This window comes from Cupressus sempervirens, chromosome 11, assembly GCF_028749045.1.
Source record: "Cupressus sempervirens isolate cs-2001-9-10 chromosome 11, ASM2874904v1, whole genome shotgun sequence".
Classification (NCBI taxonomy): domain Eukaryota; kingdom Viridiplantae; phylum Streptophyta; class Pinopsida; order Cupressales; family Cupressaceae; genus Cupressus; species Cupressus sempervirens.
The window spans coordinates 430,266,422-430,287,119 of NC_143128.1; the positions used below are offsets into that span (position 1 = coordinate 430,266,422).

General features: G+C 36.0%; 1 protein-coding gene across 2 annotated transcripts in view; it reads left to right on the forward strand.

Moving 5' to 3' along the window:
• Window positions 1–20,698, forward strand: part of LOC149530270 (PTI1-like tyrosine-protein kinase At3g15890) — a 143,605-nt gene that overhangs the window by 89,188 nt on the left and 33,719 nt on the right. The window contains exon 6 of one of the 2 annotated variants that reach the window (XM_089810266.1): window positions 127–834. The exons of the other annotated variant lie outside the window; for it this stretch is intronic. The gene's annotated coding sequence lies outside the window, so the exon portion shown is untranslated. Of the gene's footprint in view, window positions 1–126; window positions 835–20,698 lie in introns of those variants that run through there. 2 annotated transcript variants of the gene reach the window in all.

Genomic DNA, 20,698 nt, shown 5'->3' on the forward strand with positions numbered 1-20,698 from the left:
AATTAAATAATATATTCAATGTTCATGAATCTAGATTCTAAACTTAAAGTTGATTATATAATGCATTAATTTTAGAGTTGTAATTTGTAAATGAGACTAATTGTTTTTGTTTTTTCCTTATTTCAGATAGATGGTGGCAAATGTTTGGGGCCACAACCCCAAACCTTCAAAAAATTGCCATCCGCATTCTGAGTCAGCCGAGCAACGCTTCTGGATGTGAGCGCAGTTGGTCCATGTTTGAGCACATCCACTCGAAGAGGAGAAACAGGTTGACAGTGCAGAGGTTGAATGATCTTGTCTTTGTTCATTACAACCTTCGTCTTAGGATCAGATAGATTTTGGGCCCTGACTCCTCTCCGATCATTTTGGAGGAGATTGATCCAGAATCAGAGTGGATCACAGAGACCGTGGAGCCAGTCTTCACTTAGGAAGACCGCGCGTGGGTTGACCAGGTGGATGTAGAGGCTGAGGCTATGGCTAGGGCAGAGGAGGCAACTAGAGCACGTTCAGGCATTGGTAGACGCACATGTGCACGCACAGACGCAGGCCCTAGCAATGTTATTCGTGAGCCCATTGCCCATGCAGGGGACATGGCTTAGCGGTCCTCTAGGACCTACCTTACACGCCTTTCTAATAGGCAAACTGGATACTTAGAGGCTGAGGTTGAGGCTGCAACAGAGCTAGAGGATGATGAGGCTTGAGTTGGAGCCTTGTTTTTATATTTTGTTTACACTGTATAGATATTGATAGTGATATTGAATCACTGATAGACATATTTCAAACTTTCATGGATCTTCGTCTTAGATTTATACATACATTTATGATTTGATGTCTTATAGATCTTCATGATTTCATCTTACTGATTCTATGATTTGAATCATTATGATCATTTGATTTTTATTTACTTCAGCTAGCATACAATTTACATTTTAGTACATAATGATAACATAGTTACGTATGTGATGGATTTTATGTTTCATGTTTATGTATGTTAGATTCTATTTGATGATGTTATAGTGTTTTTAAGTTATATTCAATAAAGGGTGCATGAAATAAGTCTTAAATTGTTAAAATCTTTACATTTAAAGGGTTTTTTCAAATTTGCCGATTCATCGCCGATTCACCGGCGATTCACCCCCGATTCACGATTCGATTCGGCCGTGCCGATTCCGATACGATTCCGATTCACGTTACTTTGCATATAACCCAGACTTAAGCTTTGTTACTGCTGTAAGAAGTCCAACACTAGAAAATGCAGAGATATGGCCAAAAGGACTTGCAAACAAGGAGAAAGCTCGAAAATAACAATACTGAATTTATGCTAACTTCCACTAACAGAAGACCACATACACAATTTTATCCATCTTGAGCCTTGAAAGAGTGAGTTGTGAATGTATTCCAACGTATTCCTTTATGTTTACAGTACTAAGTAAATTTACAAACACAACAAATGGTAAAAGGAACCTGGTAATGATTCGCAGACAACTGGTGGTATAAGTCTGCCCTCAATGACATTCAGTTCTAACCTCTGCCCTCAATGACATTTAGTTCTAACCACCAACACCTAGTCCACTTCTACGTATGCATTAACCACTAGTAAACTGTCTTGGCGTGATGTCTTGAATTGTGACCACTTTGAACTCCCTACGCGACTTGCTCTCAACTAATAATGGCCACCTTGTGGTAATCTGTTAGCCTCGTACTAATCCTCTGATAACCCGTGAATGTAGTGATGGATTTATTTGCTTGCTGGTGTGTTAGACTGCATGAGGGGATTCTGGTTTCCTTAACCATCTACTAGATAGATCCGTGCCTCAAACTGCAACCTGTGCTTCCTAGTGTAGCTACCGTAGATAATTGAAGAACTCCCTCTCTTAATTGGACCTCCACCTTTGACTATGCTACAGTCTGCAAGTGTAAATAAGGCTTGGAGAGTTATGTTGCATACCTTATATTTTCTTTTGCTTTTCATGCGGCTCTTGGCTTTGTCTTTACTTAGCTGCCCAAATAACCATTCACCCAAGGAATTGCTCAGCTAACGTGAGGGATGTTGTATAGTAATGAATGTACCTTGCTGTCCAGTAATCTTCAAGTCTGATATAAGTCTCACAAAGAAGACTGGGGCTACGTCCAGCTTTCGACTTCCCAAGCGGTTTCATCCTTAAGAACACAGTCACATTTAAGTAACCATTTAGGATATGAATAATAACATATACATGGTAACAATCCCAATGCAAAAAGCTTTCTTTTTATAACCTTGAAATGGGGAGAGATATCAACAACTTAGCAATGTGGGATAAAAGACTATTTCATATTTTAGTCACTTAAGTCATTTTGTCATAAAGTGACTTTATATATTAAGGTACTTTATAAATCAACTTAATAAAATAATGTGACTTTAACCTTAGAATTTCCCATTTAAAATCTCCTCAACCAAAACCAAAATTCCCATGATTGTAAGGCATCCTAAATCATATGCCGTTAGCCTATTCGGATGGAAAGATATACCAACTAGGTGCCATTATGGCTAGTGCGGAGAAGGGGACATTACATTCTCAAGCTTTCCAGAAAGATACAATATGCAAAATGAACAAGTCTTAGGGTTGTAAACGCAATATATTTGCCCTCAATTCCTTTTCATTTTTTTTTGGAGTCCAAAGGTGTTTAGTGGGATTTATTTCTCATTTTTTCATAAGCAAATGTGTTGTAGGTAATATGAAGAGGGGGTTGAGTTAGGATAGTTTCACAAGTCCATCTTATGTTTGCATATTATAATGTCAAATGGAGTTATTCAAAGGCATATTTATAAATCATTTAATAATCCATTACTTCTAATGTAGATTTATAGTCTTTCTGAATTTTTGAATGTGTCTCTTCATTTTAATGATCTAGATATCAAGTGTGACACTTGTTCTAGGAGATAAAGGTTGGACTGGACTGTGGTTATGTTTGATTTGGGAGTTATGAATCAGTTGGAGTCATGAGGAGCAATTCTAGGAGGTGGTTAAAGGTCGAGTCTGACTTTGCCAAGACAGTTTGGGGGTCTTTATGGCCAGTTGGAGAAATTATTGGGCAGTATAACATGAGTCATAGGGTTTTTAATGACTTAGCGGAAATTATGAGGCAGTTAGTCATCATTTTTTGGTAGTTTTGACCCCTATTTTGGAGGCTTTTTTTCATGGATTCGACCCCAAGGGGGTTTATACTTAGTCTTTTGGACTCTTGTTGGTTTTCAGTTTTGATAGAGGAGACATTTTATGATAGTTTTCTTGTCCTGAGTGTATTTTTGATATCTTTCTGTAACTCAATTTTTGGATTTTGAATGTATATTGGATTGAATCATTTTAGCCTTCTTTTCTTTCATCTTTGTGTGAATTGTGATTGGTGAGGTAGGAAGTGAATGATAGGATTCCTTGTTATTTTGTCTCATCTCTAACCTATTTGCAAGAGTGTACTTTGTTTGCAGGTTAGATTTCGTGTCTCCTACTTTGAGATAGTTATGTGAATGTTTCTTTTCCCTAACTCTTATGTTCAGGACCTTACTGGGAAACATTTATGCAAACCTGTATAGGATTGAAGTGTTTTTTATCCACAAAGAGGGTTTTACTAGCTATGATTAGTTGTGTGTTCAATATTCACAAGTGTGGTGTATCACCTATTAGTTTAGCTTCATTTTTTTAGTTTTCTTTCTGTATCTCTTTCCCTTTTCTCCTCAAGTCTAATTTGTTTTCAGTATCCAGAGCTTAGGTGATTATCATAAGGAGCCGACCCATAATCCGAAGATTCACTCAATTCAATAGGAAAAGCCCACCACCTATGAGTGATTCAATATTGATTGCAATTTCCAATTCATTTTGGTGAAATTGATAGGGTGGAAATTTCAGGCCTCAACAGTATTTACTTCCATTTAGATTACATTGTCTGCTTTTTCTTCTTTTAGATCTAGTTCATACCTGAAGGTTAGATTCTCTTTGTGTGATCTTCCTTTTGCCTTGCTTTGCATATGAGCTTCATTACCTTAACTCCTTCCTATTCATAGCATTACTGTTAGGAGAAGTCGTAGACTCATGGCTCCCTTTGATCCAGAATCTTCTTCCACCCTTTTTCGAAACGTTAGTGACACTTTGGTTTCCCATGATCCTAATCCTTCCATGGAGATGACTCTTCCCATCCATCTCATGATGAAAATGAGGCTTTAATAGTTCCTCTTGATCAAGTTCATAAGCTTTCTACTGAGATTGACAAGATGCACGATTGGCTTATTCAAGAGAATCATGATAGTGATACCATTGCTGCTTTTGATGCTCTTAAGTGATACATAATGCTGAGCATGGCATTATTTTTTTGTGTGGTCTTAAACACCTTGCCCATTCACATGTTAAGCCTGTAATAACCCTGTCTGGATTAATATATCAACAACTCCAATTTTTTAACAACTTCAAAAGTTTGGCATTTTGTCAAACACTTGACAGTGAGCTTTATCACTACTGAAATAATTAACAATATCCTGCCACTAATTATACTCAGACTGAATTGTAATTGGAATTTGTAATTTAGTTTTGAGAATGAGTATTCAGAACACGAATTGAAGTACACCCAAGACTAATTGGTAGAAGCTCAAATTATTTAATTCTTAATAGCCAATGACTACCGACCAGTTATTATAGCTCTGAAAAATCTTTGCAAAGTCATTACATGACAAACTTATTTGCAACCAAAAAAGAGAATTACAAATAATTGTTTTGTAACCTGCTTTACGAATTTCCCATGCCAATGTTTGCAGGCTGTTTGCTGTTCTATTCAGCCCAAACATAGATCCTTGCAAATAGAAATGCCTACAGGTGGTGCACACAGGCTCGATCAATCTCAGCTCGACTGTAATTGTTTTCCAGTGCCCAGAATAGTGCTCAGACTTGCGGCACTAACTCGCCCACTCAAGCATTCACAGGAAGGTAGATATGGGTCTGCAATCGCTGCCCAGTTTGCTTTCAAGCAGCGCCACATGTAAGGAGATCTGTCACTGATTGCACAAGGAAAGAGCGCCTCAGAAAGTGGAAGTCTACAGCAGAGATTCAAAGCCTGATGCTTGACACAAAATGCATGAAGAGTACTGCCAAACACAAGGGTTGGGAGTTCAATAAATCATAAACTCAATCAGATGCAAATCACTCTCCCAAGCAGATTTTCACATCTACCTTTTTGGACTGTCCAATCTGCCCGCTCAAATGCATTTCTCAGATACAGTGGTAAACAGTAGGGAATCTAAATAACTCAAACTTGAATACTTTTCAGCAAACAAGACTTGCTTTTAACCGCAGTAATCACAGTATTAGGAAGACTAAAATAATTTTCAGAATTCAATCCACAATACCGTAACTGTGAATTGAAATGCAGTTCTCAGATTCAAAACCTTATACCTCAGCAAGGGGATTGAGGAAATACCACACTTAGAACTCCACACCAAATCAACAAAAACATATAAAATAATTGGATGCTTTTCCCAGTGAAATGAGCTCATATTTATAATCTCTTATTGACAAAAGTTTCCCAAAAGAACTTAAGAACTTAACTCCAGAAACTGCAAAAGTTTTCCAAAAGAACTCAACTTAGGAAACTTTCCAACAGAACTCTTTTTAATAATATCTCTTAATGACATTATTATAATAAAATATTATTATTATAATAATGCGACTTTAGTAAATTAATAAATATGAGCTCACGCAATAAATATCTGCATCTTCTACAGGTGATGATTGAGTACCAACGGCACCATCAGCATTGCCAAATATGGCAAATGCCTGAATTGGACTTACTAAAAATAGTAAATCCACCATTGAGACCCTCAAACCACACTGTTAGCTTAGGAGGGTTGCTATGATGAGCTGACTCATCCAACTACAAAAGCCTGCCAAAAATGGGGACATTACAAAGCCTTTGGCTCTAGCCACATCTGAAATAGGAATGATTCCACTTGCCAATAGTGTTGAGCCCTTTTTGCCTATTTCCACTTCTATATCTAGCATTCCTACATATATTCCACCTATTGTGGCTAGGTCTATTTAACCATCCGATCCTCTTATTATTAGTCTTTCTATCCCTTCTCTTCTTGCGAGTGTTCCACCTACTTCATTTCCTACCTCACAGTCTTCATACCATAGTGTTGCTTACACTTATCCTAACCCCCCTACTATCATGGTTCCTAGTGTTCCACCCATAGCACCTTCTATTCCAGCTAAATCGTACTCTTCCTAGTGTGTCGAATGTGTCACTTTCAAGTATTTCCTCTAATGACTACCATGATTAGCCTTGCTCAATCCATTTCTTCTTTGTAGCAACAACTTGCTTCTTTAACTCAATTGAAGTTTAATGTGCCTTCATGTGACATGGGTAGTCCTTTATCCTTAGACATTATCCATGCCATTGCCCCTCAACAAGCTGATATGCCTCACTTTGATACTTATGATGGTGAGGGTGATCCGTGACTCATCTTAAAACTTTTCAAGTCTTATGTTGTAATTCCATGGGATTTTAGCCAAGTTGTTTGCTTGTGCTTTTCGTCAAGGCCTTGCAATGGTATTGTTCCTTGCCACCTTATTTCATTGATTCCTTTCACAAATTTGCTAATGCTTTTATCCAACAATTTCATAACAACATTGGTCCTCAAGTGTCCGTGATTGATTTAATGCATTGTAAACAAGGTCCTAAGGAAAAAGTGACTGATTTTTTTGGTAGATTTAAGCATTTGCATGCTCAAATTTCTCATCCTGTGCCCGATATTGATATTCAACGTATGCTTATTGCTAATTTACAAATATACATTGGAGATAAGATTCCGCTTACTGAATTTACCTCTTTTCAACAATTTTGTGCAGCGCTTCATCATTATCACTTACAAGTGAGTCTGTTTGAGAGCACCATTTGAATAGCTCCTATACTAGTTGATAAGAGTTATGCTGCACCTAGCAACAGCAAATTCAAAAACCTAACAACTAAGTCAAGATAAACAAAGCCACAAATACAGTAGATAAACAAGTAGCTGCTGCATCCAAAGGTGTTGCTACTTCTTCCTCTGTTTTTCGGATGAACTGTAAGTTTACTATTCTTTCTGAGTCCTTGCATTCCATTATGGGAAGGTTAGTAAGTGGTAATATTATTACACTCCCTCTTGTTAGACTGCTTCTTCCCTCCATAACATCAAGTCCGTACTTTGATTCCAAAGCCTTTTGTCAATATCATCGTCAACTTGGCCATGATATTGAATAGTTTTATACCTTGAAACATAAGATTCAAGACTTGATTGATTCCAATGCTTTCTCTATTGATAATCATGATAGTGGGAATAAACTGGTGGCACCTGTTAATTCTTTAACTTCGATCTCATACTGATCTGATTGTATAGATCGTACAATTTTCTAATAAAGCATGAAGTTCCTTTAGAGGGATTGGCCTCTTATTTAATCTAACCTAATCGGCATTTATTTTGGAAGATATTATAATGTGCTTATGTATAGTGTTTGTTAGTATCTTTACTAATTGATATATTTCCTTTGAGAACGTCGATCTTGGAAAAGATATTTACTAATTATATTGGGCTGACTTGGGAGGAGACATGTCCTTTCGAAGAACATACCTCTTGAATGCAATATATAGATGAGGTAAAGATGAGGTTAGAGGACACACAAGATACAATTAAGTCTGCTCCTCTACATTACTACCTTGTATGATTGATTGTAGAGATAAGAACATTTCAGAATATTAATTATACTATTGATTAAACTTCATATAAAGGTATGTGCATTGAAGACCATCTCCAGCAATACAAAAAGGTATTATCTCAGTCTGATTTATAGAAGAATTTGTAAAAACTTTACATGGTATCAGAGCTCTAGTAGTCGAATTTAGGATCTGCAAATTATACGATCAGACTTTAAATATCTAGCAACATCCTTCTATCTTCAATGGCGAGCACAATTAGACCCGAGGACAGGTTTGATGGGAAAGAACACTTCATTGCTTGGAAATTCAAAATTCTGATGATTCTTGAAGACAATGATGTGAAATAGTTTCTTGATAAAGCATCCAAGCAACCTGATGTTGAACCTAATAAAACTATCTAGAATAAAGGAAATAGGAAAGCCATGCATGTCATATTAGATGGAGTAAAAAATGAAATAGGACCTATGCTAATGAAACATCAAACAACATTTCATATGATGAATGCATTATTAAATGCATATGAGGTTAACATGCGACTAGAACCCTTGCACTTAAAAGGCAACTAAATCATATAAAGATAAAGAAGGAAAAATCTATGAACTCAGGCAACTAAATCATATAAAGATAAAGAAGGAAAAATCTATGAACTCTTACTTCCTAAGGGTGGCTAGTCTAAGAGACGAACTTACAAGTATAGGGACCATAATTGAAGACAAGGAACTAACACTTATGGCTATAGATGGGTTACTAGATTCATGGGAAACATTCTCACAATGAGTAAGTGCTAGAGACAATCTTCCAGACTTTAATAAACTTAAAGGAGATTGCCTGCAAGAAGAATCTAGGAAACGTAAGAAAGGAGAAAAATTGAAAATTGAAGATGAAGAATTTCATGTTCTCACCACAAACTCCTATAAAGGTAAGAAGAAGCACTTCAAGAAGAAGAAGGGTAATCAGAGAAATGACAAACCTAAGAAAGATATATCCAAAATAATATGCTTCAAATGTGAAAAATTTGGACACGATAGATCTAATTGTCCAGAGAATACAAAGCAGCAAGTAAACTGTACAAACATTACTAAGAAAGAAGAAAACTATGATCTTGAGAATCGTGTATATTCTGCACTATCAAATGAAGTATCAAGCAAAGCATGGGTAATTGATAGTGGATCATCTCGACACATAACAAGATACAAAGAAGCACTAGACTCTATATAAGAAAAAGTTGATGGCGAAGTTACCATCGGTGATAATTCCTCTCATTCAGTCAAAGGAATTGGGAATTGTACTTTGAAACTGAAGTCGGGTAGTTCTCTACATCTCAAAGGAGTACTCTATGTAACAGGATAAAAAATAATCTAATCTCTGTTACAACACTTCAAGATGATGGACATAATGTTGCACTCATGGATGGTAAAGTAATGACCTGGTCTAAGAACTCTTTATTTAAGAAATCAAAGTTGATTGGTCAAAGAAAGAGATACTTGTATGAATTAAATATAGAACTTAGTCAACCTATTCAAGCCTTAATTCAATGAAGCTATTGATATAAACGAAATATGGCACAAAAGGTTAGGACATCTAAATTTCAAAACCTTATCAACTATGGAGAAGATGGTTACTAGTTTACCTAAGTTGAATAAAGATCATTCAAGTATATGCAAAGGATGTGCTCTGGGTAAGAACATCAAAAGTCCATTTCATGATAGCACTAGAAAAACTAACAACGTTTTGGAATTAGTCCACTTAGATTTGTGTAGACCTATTGCTGGTCCTTCTCTTGGAGGATTCTGGTACTATATACTTTTTATAGATAACGTCTCTAGGAAAACTTGGATTTATTTTTTAAAATGTAAAGAATCGGAAGAAATCCTTAGGAGATTTAAAGAATTCAAAACCTTAACAAAAAACTTATTAGGCCACAAAATTACAACTCTTAGGACTGATAATGGAGGGGAATATACTTAAGATTTGTTTAAAGAGTTTTGTAAAGAAGCAGGAATTAAGAGGGAGTATACTGTTCCTTATAACCACAAGCAAAACGGAATAGTAGAAAGGAAGAATAAAACGATTATAGAAGCAGTAAGAATGATATTGATCAAAATTTAGAATATTATCTTTGGGTAGAAGTCTCTTTTACTATTGTCTATATTCAAAATAGAAGTCCTCACTCTCACCTTAGAGTTAAAACTCCTAAAGAAATCTTTACTAAGGTTAAACATAATATAAGTCATCTTAGGATATTTGGATGCCCAGTATATATAAATGTTCCAAAAGAAAAGAGAATTAAGTTAGAACCCTTCAGGAGGAAAGGTATTTTTGTCGGGTATAGTGAAACATCTAAACCATATAGGATTTTCATACCTGGTCAGAAAAACATTGAATTTAGTAGGGATGTAATATTTGAAGAAGATTTAGCATTCAAAAGAGCCCCTAGTTCTGAAGATCCCTCTCCCTTACCTAGTTTTAAAGAAAATCATGAATCTGAGTTTCCGAGAGAGAACATTGAAGAAATTGAAGATGAAATTCAAAATCTTAATCTTGAGGAAACTCAAAATCCAAAGAAAAGACCACTTTTTGCCATTAAGATTGCAAAGGAAGCACAAGACTTAGCTACACCATCTGGAACCTTCAGAGAAAGCAAAAGACCCAAAAGATTTTCTAGTTATACAACAAATATGAGCGATTTATCTAAATCAGAACCAACCAATGTTTCAGATGCTATTAAACATACAGCTTGCAAGGATGCTATGATAGAAGAACACCGATCCTTTATTAAGAATGATGTTTGGGAAATTGTTCCAAAGCCTGAAGGAAAATCTGTTGTTTCTTCTAAATGGATATTTAAAATCAAGCATGCTGCTGATGGTAGCTTTGAAAAATATTAAGCTAGATTCATAGCCAGGGGATTGTCTCAGAAAGAGGGAATTTATTATGAAGAAACTTTTGCTCCAATTGCCAGATACACCTCTGTAAGAGAAATCCTAGCTATTGCAGCATCAAAGTGATCGAAAGTACATCAGATGGATGTAAAAAACAACATTTCTGAATGGAAAGATTACAGAAGAGGTATATTTGGAACAACTTGACGGATTTGAAACTCATAACCCTAAAGTCTTTGTTTGTAGGCTCAAGAAAGCTCTTTATGGGCTTAAACATGCTCCAAGGGCATGGTGTGAAAGAATTGATAAGTATCTCTCCAATTTAGGATTCTCCAAGAATGAAGCTGATCCAAATCTCTATTATAAAAAGGATAAAGATGATATGATAATTTTGATACTATATGTTGATGATTTACTAATTACAGGTGATGATCATCTTATAGATCAATGCAAGAAAGGTCTAATTAGAGAATTTGAAATGAAAGATTTAGGACTCCTTCATTACTTCCTAGGACTAGAAGTATGGCATAATTCTAATAGCATCATACTTAATCAAGGAAAGTATACATTAGACATCTTGAAGAGATTTGGAATGTGGAACTGTAGGCCTATGTCTTCTCCAATGGAGAATAATCTATATAAACTTAAGGAAGTGGCAACAGAATCACCCTTCATAGATTCTACTCTTTACAGATAGATGATTGGGTCTCTTATGTACTTGGTAAATACAAGACCTAATATTTGCTATGCTGATAATGCTTTAAGTTAGTTTATGTGTGAGCCAAAGGAGATTGACCTAGTTGCAGTCAAACACATCATGAGATACTTACAATGCACTCTTAACCTTGGGCTCAAGTATGAGAAAGTTGACTTGGACCTACATGGGTACACAAACTCAAATTGGGCTGGAATTGTTGCTGATAGGAAAAGCACTTCAGTATGTTTTTTCAGTTTAGGCTCAGCGATGATATCTTGGATATGCACAAAACAGGCATTAGTAGCACAAAGTTCCACAGAAGCTAAATACATTGCCGCAGCAATGGCCTCTCAGGAGGCAGTTTGGCTCAGAAAGTTACTTGTGGGATTATTTGGTCAACCCATGAATCCTACTATTATTCATTGTCATAATCAGAGTTCCATCAAGCTTTTTGTGAATCCAACTTTTCATGACAGGTCCAAGCATATTGAAATTCCTTACCATTATGTAAGAGATATGATAGATAGGAATACTGTAAAATTAGAATACATTTGCATTGCAGATCATACAACATATATTCTTACCAAACCTCTCTCTCGAGTGAAGATAGATCACTTAGGAAAAGACTTGGTATGGTTGAATTGTAATACATTTGTATTCTTTAATTATTAATAATTTTGAATTAAAATTATTATTGTCAGGCTATTGATTGTTATGGGCTTCACCATTTGTATTCATTATCTAAGATGTGATGATTTCTGAGATAATGAACACTTGTATAAAAGACATTATGAGAGATGGCGATCTCTTAGATAATGTGCTAAATGGTAGAGATCTATTGTCAGATCTAGATGAGTTCAAGATCACATTGCGATGTAGACATTTCTATGTCTATGAGTCACAACTTGGATAAAGGAAGAATTTAATCATTCTCCAGAATTTATTTTGTGAATTGGTAGATCTTAACTCAGGATCATATTGTGATATAGGTCTGCCAGTACCTATGAGTCACAACTTGGATAAAGGAAGAATTTAATCGTTCTCCAGATTTTATCATGTATATTGCATTCCATGCAATACTGTTATCACAAGTATAAGTCATATCACAGGCATAGTAATATGACATAGTATCATGTGTTCATTCAACTTCAATGATACCACATGCTTAGAAGATTAAGATAGATATAGAGTTTCAATCCATGCTTATTTATCTTAATTGATGATGATAGATATGTTATCTCTCAATATGATTATCAAGTTTTGAGGGAGTGTTAATTTTGTAACTTCGATCTCATACTGACTTGATTGTATAGATCGTACAATTCTAATAAAGCATGAAGTTTCTTTAGAGAGATTGGCCTCTTATTTAATATAACCTAATCGGCGTCTATTTAGGAAGATATTATAATGTGCTTATGCATAGTGTTAGTTAGTATCTTTACTAATTAATAGATTTCCTTTGAGAACGCCGATCTTGGAAAAGATATTTACTAATTATATTGGGCCGACTTGGGAGGAGACATGTCCTTTCTAAGGACATGCCTCTAGAGTGCAATATATAGATGAGTTAAGGATGAGGTTAGAGGACACACAAGATACAATTAAGTCTGCTCCTCTACATTACTGCCTTGTACGATTTATTGCAAAGATAAGAACATTTCATAATAGTAATTATACTATTGATTAAACTTCATATAATGGTATGTACATTCAAGTCCATCTTCAGCAATGCAAAAAGGTATTATTTCGATCTGATTTATAGTAGAATTTGCAGAAACTTTACATCACCTCTTAATCAAAATCTTCAAATCTGCATCAATCCTTTACCTCAACGCACTACTAATGCGATTGCTCAACCTTCTTCCTCTATTATGAACATCGCTTATGATCAACTAAGGGAAGAGAATGATCATACCATTAACACTATGGAGCACATATCTCAACCTCCACCTCAACCTACACCTGAGATTCAATCTAAGCATCAAGTTCAACCAAAGCCTAAACCTACCCTTAAGCATGGTAGAGACCATACTATTACATTTGATGATTCTGAAACTATTCATGCTCTTGATGGTCCTCTTTACATTGCTGCTAGGTTTGCTAAGTATCCTTCTTATGGTTGTCTTGTTGATCCTACTTCCATAGTTAATGTTCATCTTCTCTGAGTGAGTGATTTCTCTCTTATTATGATCTTGGATTTAGCGAAGACTCAATCCTTTGGGGGCTTGATCGATTCTTTGTCTCCTTGATTGTGATATGATTATCTTATCTCTTGTGTTCTATTGTACCAAGAGTTTGGGTTGAGCCCACACTCTCACTAAATTGGGGGCTAAATGTACCGTCTAAAATTGGAAGCACTTTAATTTAATGATGGTATAGCACCTATTTAGTGAGATTTAATGCAAGACTTGCATTTAATTCACATTCTCTCATTTATTCTCATTTCTTTCCATTCCTTCTAGATAGAATTAGGGTAAGACCTAATGGATCCTCCTTGGTATTCCTATTTCATGGCACAAAGCTCAAGATAGGACCTATCCACTTGGGTCCTCCCTTTCGTTCAATCACTCAAAATCTCTTTTCCACACTGAAACTCAGTTTTCTTGAGGTTTGCACCTGATTTCTCGAAATCGGGACATGTTCTGGGATTTTGAGAGAATCCCAATGGTTTTTAGACCTAGGATTCAGGGATGTAGTACGTCATTGATGACGCAGAGTGTCATTGACAAGGACCCATTTTTGGGTCCCTTTCCCGGGCCCTATGTCGAGATTGATCAAAGGCATTCATTTTTTGTCTGATCAGCTGATGGGAGAAAGTTTATTCCAAGCCATTTATAAGCCCATCCATGTTCCTCATTTTGCATCTCTTCATATCCCAAGCAACCAAGCATTTCATCATTCGCACACACGAGCACTCAAAGCACTCAAGCATTCAAGCATTCAAGCCATTTTCAAGTACACTCAAGTAGATCCTTTTGCAAGCCATTGGAGAGGAGATCTCTTGCATTCATGATGCTTTCAAGGAGCTTCAAGGAGTTCATTTTGGGGTTTCATCATCTATCTTCCATGTTCATGCCACAACCTTTCAAGATCTAGCTTGCTTCATTGGTGATATTGGAGCTTGTTATCAAGGAAAGGATTCTACATTTTTTCTTCTTGCAAAGTCGCATCCTCTTGGTCCATTTAATTGGTAAAGTGAGCTCATTACATTTGATTTGAGGTATTTTACTATTGTAAGGTGAATTCGTGCATTTACTTTACATTTCCAACATTTCAATTATTTCAATTTCAAGGTGAATTCCTAAACTGGGGTTTGACCAAGGCAAATCCCCATCAACAAAAGACAACAATTTTTCTTGTAGGTTGCGGATTTCAGAAGGAAAAACAAAACATAGATTTGAATACCATTTTTTCAGAGCTTTAGAGATTCGAAAAATGTTTCTTGATCGGACACTGTAGATCAAGGACATAGTGCGACCTTGATCTTTCTCTAGATTGACTTTGTGTTGAAGATTATAGCTGCGATAAACATCTTTATCTCTAGAAATATGGATGTTATTATCGTTATTGTCACCTTCATTTGAAAAGGACACTTATGCTTGAATTTTAATAAAAATTGTAATGACGTGTCATTCGACATGCGTTGAGGCAATGGAAATTCGAAGAGTTGTAATTGTAATTGTAATAAAGAGTCACGTTTTGGGAAATTGGAGATACCTTAGGTTGGAATGTGAAAAGTCTCTCCTTAAGTTATATATATGGCTTCAAGCAATAGGCATTGTACACTTGAACTTTTATGATCAATAAATGTTATTTTTGTTTCGTGGTTGGGTTTTTGCCTTCATTCTAGAAGGGTTTTCCTAGGATATTTCTGGTGCCTATTGTTTCAATTTTGGCTATTTCTTATTGCTGTTTTCATCATTGATTTTTGGGCTCTAGTTTTAACATGGTATTTGAGCAAAGGTTTTATAGTGGCAATAAGGGAGAGCGTCTTAGGCAATATGTGGTCATTATTGTTTATGATAGTTGTGTGTATTTTCTTATATATGTTTGCTTCTGGTTGTGATTGCTCTCGTTTCTCATAGGTTGTTGTTTGGATAGCTCTGGCTCTTTGTCTCACCATCATTGCCTAATAAATCGAGAACATTTGTTGTTTTCTTTATTCTATAGTGGTCAGAGTTGAGTTGAAGTTGAGGTTTATTGCTGTATGCTATGAATTTGTTCAATTCTTCGTTATCTTTATATATTGCCGATGGTTTGATAAAGCGGCCCTTGTCTAAACTAAGAGAGTTTGTCTCATCATTTTATCGTGAATTCTTCTTAGACTTGCAGACAAATGGAGGTTTGAAACCTTGTTGATATTATAGATTTCTTGCTTATGTTCTATTATTTTTGTCATTTTTTCTTTTAGTTCATTAGAGGTGTTGTTTCCATAGATGATTATGCATCCTCTCGCATTCATTCTGTCTAGGCTTCCATGTCTTGGTTTGTTTGTGTAATTGTCAATCTTGTTTCGATCGATTCTATTTTATTGTTTCTTCTCTTCTCGTCAGCAAAAGGGTGTTGATTCAGTTTTTTCATTGTATTCTAGTTAATAGAGAGTTTTTCTAGTGTAAGGTATTTGGGTAATTGGAGGCAATTCATTCAAATCTTCGAGCATGTGGTCTTTCTGAGAACCAATGCCACCAGAGGGGTTGTGGTTCCTTGCTTCTATTTTGTTCCATCGCTCATTCTCAAATATCATGCATCAGTCTCGAAGGGTATAGAGGTCACGTGATGTGCCAAAGAAACCATGATATGTAGGGTAGAGATGAAATAGTAGCCTTATGGAAAGATGGGAGATGCTAATTTTTCTTCAGCTATTCTCGAGTCTGTTAGGAAAGCTACATGTGGAAAACGCCTTCCAAATGTCAATTTATAGGGGAAATATAAAAGATTGTAAATCTACCTTAGAACATTGAGATGCATAGGAAAAATGAGAACATTGAAAAACAATATTCACACAAGATAAACACAGACCAAATTTAACGTGGGAAACCCTTTCAGGAAAAACCCACCACCCAAAAACCCTCGAGAATCTTTGTATTACAGTAAACAATTTACATGCAACAAACTCAGGTTTCTGGATAGGTTCACAGGCTCAGATTGTATTACAATCAACCTGACTTTCACAACCACTATAGCCCTCATGAATCCCACAGACATTTATAGATTCTGTAATTCGTTATGGAATCTGGTGGATTAACTGTCAAGAACAAAAAAGTTATTAGCAGCCTTGGAACTCATCCATCCAACGGTCAACAATCCATTTGTCAATCACTCCTTCAGGTATCAATTGTCGCTAGTGACTTGGACGCTTCTAGTCACTCGGACTCCTTCAGCGAAGGTCACTCGAACACCTTCGGTGATGTAGATGCCTTCGGTGATGCGGACGCCTTCGGTTATGCAAATGCCTTCAGTCATGCGTCTTTGGTCATGTGGATGCCTTTGGTGATGTGGATGCCTTTAGTCATGCGGATACCTTTGGTGACGCCGATGTTTTTGGTCACTTAGACACTTTTGGCATCGTGTCAGTTCCTTTGGCATACCCACTTCACTGCCAAGCGTACCATAATGCCAAGTCATGATAGACGCTTCACCGTATAGAGGAATCACATGTACGGTGTTTCCCAGTACAAGTACCGTATCTGTGATATCCCCATTTTGATAAATAATAATAAATAAGTATTATATATTATTATTAAAAATATTAATAATGTAGATAAATTGAAAAATATAAAGTATATATATATACACCATAAATATTATCATATAACTATGCGTGTATATAATAAATATATATACTTCTATATATATATTAGATATTAAAATACTATATTATTGAATATAAATAATTAATATACATACACATAAATCAACTATTGACAAATATATCTTGATTACTTATTAATAGTATTATTAATTACAAGGAATATGATTTATATAATTTATAATCATATTTAATATAATAATATAATCATTAAAAATAATATATAATTAATAAAATAATAAAATACATAATTACCTTATTAATATAATTAATATTACATGAATGGACTTATCATGAGCCCAAAATAATTATTATATCTATTCTTGTTTAATAAAAATATCTATTCTAATATTAGATTAAAATAATACATGTTATCAATACAAAATGTTGATTATATGTCATTGTTATCAATCTATATATATCTTTACTAATATTACAATATATTTCTAAATAACCCTTAATCAATAATAATATAATCAAATTTGTCTAAAGGGCGTGACTTTTCAGAGGTCTTGATGACCTATTTATACATGGTCTTTAAATGTCTCATAGGGAAGGAAGAACATTACGAAGAAAGGAAAAAGCAATATTTGAATTGGAGAATCAAAATCTAAAGATTTAATGAAAAAGAGCAAGGGTAGAAGTTTGGCTCATTACAGTATCTCACCGTACAATGAACAACCACCATATGGACTTGTCATTCTCAACAATCTCCCACTTGACAAGTACGTACTGATATCCACATACTTCACATGACCATGTTCGTTATTCAAACTTAACCATGTCCATTTTCAACAGCATTACATAGAAGTGCAACAAGAAAGCCATAGCCTCAAGAATATAAACAATACACCACCCATATACCATGTCCTACTCACACCTCTAAATACCTCACGGTCCTTCTATTGAAACCTTCAATCATTCCAACAAACACATCTTTAATCACAAGAGATAAAGCACCATCATATCCAAGTTGCCACAAGCACCTGCAACTGATCAATCCATGCCAACTTCGAATGCAACAAATGATCAATGTACTCTAAACAAAGAAACTAAACCAAGATCAACATGTCAAAGTTCCAACCATGGTCTCAAGAACATAGACATGACAACATGATCTAAACAATCTCAACCAAAGAGATTACATGCTCCATTTAAACATATCATAACATGTTAAATGAAAACATAAACCACACCCTTATCAAAGACTTCGTTGAGCCCTCGAGATGTCAACATCTTCAGTTTCATGAAGATTAACATCTCCATACAACAAAAAATGTGAAAAGATCCTTTTGCTACATTAGAATCTCATGCCTTCAACATCTGCAATATCAATGAAGATCATATATTATGTCATTGCCAACAACTCCCATTGAGCTATGGTGTCGAGTCACACATGGTATTTGCGTCATTGCCAACAAATCCCATTGTATGACGGTGTCGAGTCACACATGGCATCGTGACAAACATTGTCGACTTGAAGATTGAATTACTCTGACTAGTCATCATTAGATGATCAATTAGCCAAAGCAGCACTGCTTGCATCTTTATCATCACTCTGAGAAGACTCAGATTTGGAAGAACTCTACATTTTCTTCTTCTTCTTCTTCGTCTTCTTCTCTTTGCAATCCTTTCGGATATGACCAACTTGCCTGTAGTTCCAAAACTTCACTTTGGAGTTCTTTCCAGAACATTCAGGCCTCATGTCCTTTCTTTTGTCCTTCACTTTGCCTTGAACAATGAGAGCATCCTTAGCCACCTTAGAAGATTTCCTTTGCATTTCCTCCGATAAAAGTGCAGCAACAACTTCATCCATTTTAAATTGGGTGGTAGTACTTCCAATGGCCATCACAAGATGCTCCCATGAATTTGGCAACGAGCATAGCAGTAGCACGCAACGCTCTTCTTCCCTAATAGATACACCAACAGATGTTAGTTGTGCAAACACCATATTGAATGCGTTTAAATGATTTGCCATAGCCGTTCCTGCATCCATCTTCAAAGAGTACAACTTCTTTCCTAGGAAGAGCTTGTTCACTAGGGGTTTTCCCTAATAAATATCTCCCAACTACTTCTACAAAGAATGCACAGTTTTCTCCTCATAAACATTCAACATAACAACATCTGCAAGACATTGCCTTATCAGTCCTCTGGCCTTTCGATCTACTAGATCCTAATCGTCTTGCTTCATGCTGGAAGGCTTGTTATCAGACATAGCAATCCATAGATCACAATCAACCAATATATCTTCAACTTTAAGTTTCCACAACTCAAAGTTTGTGCCATTGAACTTTTCAATCTCTACTCTCCCTGTACCCACCATATCAATTACTAGATAAACAATTTCCAAACTCCCACAGGAAACAAATTGACACTAAAAGTAACCCTACGTGACAAGGATAACCCAGGCTTTGATACCACTTGTTAGGAAAACTACATGTGCAAAACACCTTCCAAATGCCAATTTACAAGGGAAACATAAAAGATTGTAAATCTACTTTAGAACATTGAGATGCACAGGAAAAACTAGAACACTGAAAAACAATATTCACACAAGATAAACACATACTGGATTTAACGTGGGAAACCCTTTTAGGAAAAATCCACACCCAAAAACCCCCGAGAAAGTTAGCTCGGTGAATGTGTTCTTGTCTTCGTTTGCTGAGTGGCTCGGGTTCCTTGTTCACCGATTGATTTTTGTTCTGTGCTCACCGAGTGCCTCGGTGACTCTTTTTGGCTGTTGTTCGGTGATGTCTTGTTCTTCATTCACCGAGTTGTCTATCAAGTTCTTATTTGAGAGTCGACCTTTGCATTTAATTCTTGGTCATGATTTAATGTATGGGATCGATCATTGGAATGTGTATAGATTGTTATTTGAATGGCCTTCTTCAATGTGATGATCTAGAAAATTCTGTAAGCCGTTTTGGCAAGCATAAATAGAGGATTTTGGTCTAGGTTTGGGATGTGAAAAATAGTAGAGGAAATAAGAATAGGAGATTATAGTGTTAGCCGACTAGATGGTTTCGGCGGTATTTTGTATTCTGTAGCCGACGGTCCGGCGGTGTTTCTGTAGCTGACGGTCCGGCGGTAAATAGTTTGTAATGGATAGAATAATTGTGGTCGACGGACTCCTTCGGGAAGGTTCGGCAGTAGTATTTATATCCTGTCTGGGATCATTGTAAATCATCATTGTTCTACTATTGCGAATATAATTCTGCTATTCTGCTATTATTGTCTGTATGTGTTGACTTCTTTACCTGTACGGTAAACATTTGGCGCCGTTGCCTTATGAATCTGGAAGGTGGGAGGAATGAAGATTAATGCCAAATCAGCTTAACAAGGATCGAAATAAGGCGAAGGGAAAAGATGGAATCCGTACTGCGCAAGAGAATTTAATTTTGGCACAGCAAGCCGAACGCCGACGAAGATTCCAGAAGATTATCGACGGAAACCGAAGTGCGGAGGAATTGTTGGAGGAGACTTGGCAGCGGGTGGAATTGGTGGAAGAAGCATGGGAGGAGTTCTTGAATTTGTGTTCGTCGAGGGAAGAAAATTCAGACGGAAGAGCATCAACTCGCACGGCTCGCAGTGCCG